Below are 2,514 nucleotides of genomic sequence, written 5' to 3'. Positions count from 1 at the left end.
CTGGCTGTAAAGCCATGTCTAAATTCTTTTGGACTGAGGCTTCCAACCATCAGCTGTTATACGACTGTAGGGTATGTCAGGCATGTCATGTCTGAATTACATGCTGAAGCTTGGCTGGCCATTGGCCATATCTAGTGTTTTGGACCGGAGCTTTCATTGAAAGCTTGGCTGGCTAGTGAGCCATGTCTAATTCCTGGACTGAAGCTTTAGACTAAGAATGCAAGATCCCTGGAATTCATATTAAAAAATTTGGAATCCTTATTTTTCTTTTTCAATTAATTTTTCGAAAAATCCAAAAAAATTTTAGAAAATCATAAAAATAAAAAATATTTTTCTGTTTCTTGTTTGAGTCAAGAGTCATGTCATAAGTTTGGTGTCATTTGCATGTGCATCTTGCATTTTTCGAAAATTTCATGCATTCATGGTGTTCTTCATGATCTTCAAGTTGTTCTTGGTAAGTCTTCTTGTTTGATCTTGATGATTTTTTGTTTTGTGTCTTTCATTGTTTTTCATATGCATTTTTGAATTCTTAGTGCCTAAGCATTAAAGAATTCTAAGTTTGGTGTCTTGCATGTTTTCTTTGCATTAAAAATTTTTCAAAAATATGTTCTTGGTGTTCATCATGATCTTCATAGTGTTCTTGGTGTTCATCTTGACATTCATAGCATTCTTGCATGCATCACATGTTTTGATCTAAAAACTTCATGCATTGCATCTATTTAGTGTTTTTCTCTCTCATCATAAAAATTCAAAAAATCAAAAAAATATATCTTTCCCTTTTTCTCTCTCATCAAATTCGAAAATTTGAGTTGACTTTTTCAAATTTTTTTAAATCAAGTTGTTTCTTATGAGTCAAATCAAATTTTCAATTTGAAAATCTCATCTTTTTCAAAATCTTTTTCAAAAATCAAATCTTTTTCAAATTTCTTAGTTATTTTCGAAAATTTCAAAAATTTTTTTCAAAAATTTTTTTCTTATTTTTATATAAAATTTTCGAAAATAACAATAACAATTAATGTTTTGATTCAAAAATTTCAAGTTTGTTACTTGTTAAGAAAGATTCAAACTTTGAGTTCTAGAATCATATCTTGTGATTTCTTGTTAATCAAGTCATTAATTGTGATTTTAAAAATTTAAATCTTTTTCAAAAACTAATTTCTCTCATATCTTTTCAAAAATATCTTCTTATCTTATCTTTTTCAAAAAAATTTGATTTCAAAATATCTTTTCTAACTTCCTAACTTCCTATCTTTTCAAAATTTGTTTCAACTAACTAACTAACTTTTTGTTTGTTTCTTATCTTTTTCAAAACCACCTAACTAACTCTCTCTCTCTCATTTTCGAAAATCCCTTCCTTCTTTTTCAAAATTTCTTTTTAATTAACTAATTATTTTTATTTTTGATTTTAAAATTTTTCGAAAATTACTAACCTTTTTCAAAAATTATTTTCGAAAATTCTCCCTCTCCCATCTTACTCTATTTATTTATTCATCTACTAACATCTCATCTCACATCTCTACCCTCCTCACAGTTGTGTTTCTTCCATTACACTACATTCTTTGTCTCCCTCTTTTCTCCCACTCACAAAGGGATCCCTATACTGTGGTATAAAGGATCTCTATTATTATTATTTTTCTGTGCCTTCTTCTTTGTCATTTGAGTAGGAGCAAGGACAAGAACATTCTTGTTGAAGCAGATCCAGAACCGGAAAGGACTCTGAAGAAAAAACTAAGAGAAGCTAAATTACAACAATCCAGAGATAACCTTTCAAAAAATTTCGAACAGGAAGAGGAGATGGCAGCCGAAAATAATAATAATGCAAGGAGGATGCTTGGTGACTTTACTGCACCTAATTCCAATTTACATGGAAGAAGCATCTCCATTCCTGCCATTGGAGCAAACAACTTTGAGCTGAAACCTCAATTAGTTTCTCTGATGCAGCAGAACTGCAAGTTTCATGGACTTCCATCTGAAGATCCTTTTCAGTTCTTAACTGAATTCTTGCATATATGTGATACTGTTAAGACTAATGGAGTAGATCCTGAAGTCTACAGGCTCATGCTTTTCCCTTTTGCTATAAGAGACAGAGCTAGAGTGTGGTTGGATTCTCAACCCAAGGATAGCTTGAACTCTTGGGATAAGCTGGTCAAGGCTTTCTTAACAAAGTTCTTTCCTCCTCAAAAGCTGAGCAAGCTTAGAGTGGATGTTCAAACCTTCAGACAGAAAGAAGGTGAATCCCTCTATGAAGCTTGGGAGAGATACAAAGGACTGACCAAAAAATGTCCTTCTGACATGCTTTCAGAATGGACCATCCTGGATATATTCTCTGATGGTTTATCTGAGTTATCAAAGATGTCACTGGATACTTCTGCAGGTGGATCCATTCACCTAAAGAAAATGCCTGCAGAAGCTCAAGAACTCATTGACATGGTTGTAAATAACCAATTCATGTACACTTCTGAAAGGAATTCTGTGAATAATGGGACGCCTATGAAGAAGGGAGTTCTTGAGATT

At 32.3% G+C, this 2,514-nt stretch overlaps 1 non-coding gene across 1 annotated transcript; it reads right to left on the bottom strand.

Moving 5' to 3' along the window:
* Nucleotides 1-2,190: 2,190 nt before the first annotated feature.
* LOC112752933 (small nucleolar RNA R71) lies at nt 2,191-2,298 on the bottom strand. Its single transcript, XR_003177342.1, has one exon. It is a non-coding gene; the product is annotated as a small nucleolar RNA R71 (small nucleolar RNA).
* Nucleotides 2,299-2,514: the final 216 nt, after the last annotated feature.

Source organism: Arachis hypogaea, chromosome 15 (genome assembly GCF_003086295.3).
Source record: "Arachis hypogaea cultivar Tifrunner chromosome 15, arahy.Tifrunner.gnm2.J5K5, whole genome shotgun sequence".
Classification (NCBI taxonomy): Eukaryota; Viridiplantae; Streptophyta; class Magnoliopsida; order Fabales; family Fabaceae; genus Arachis; species Arachis hypogaea.
This window is presented reverse-complemented; position numbering and strand designations above follow the sequence as displayed.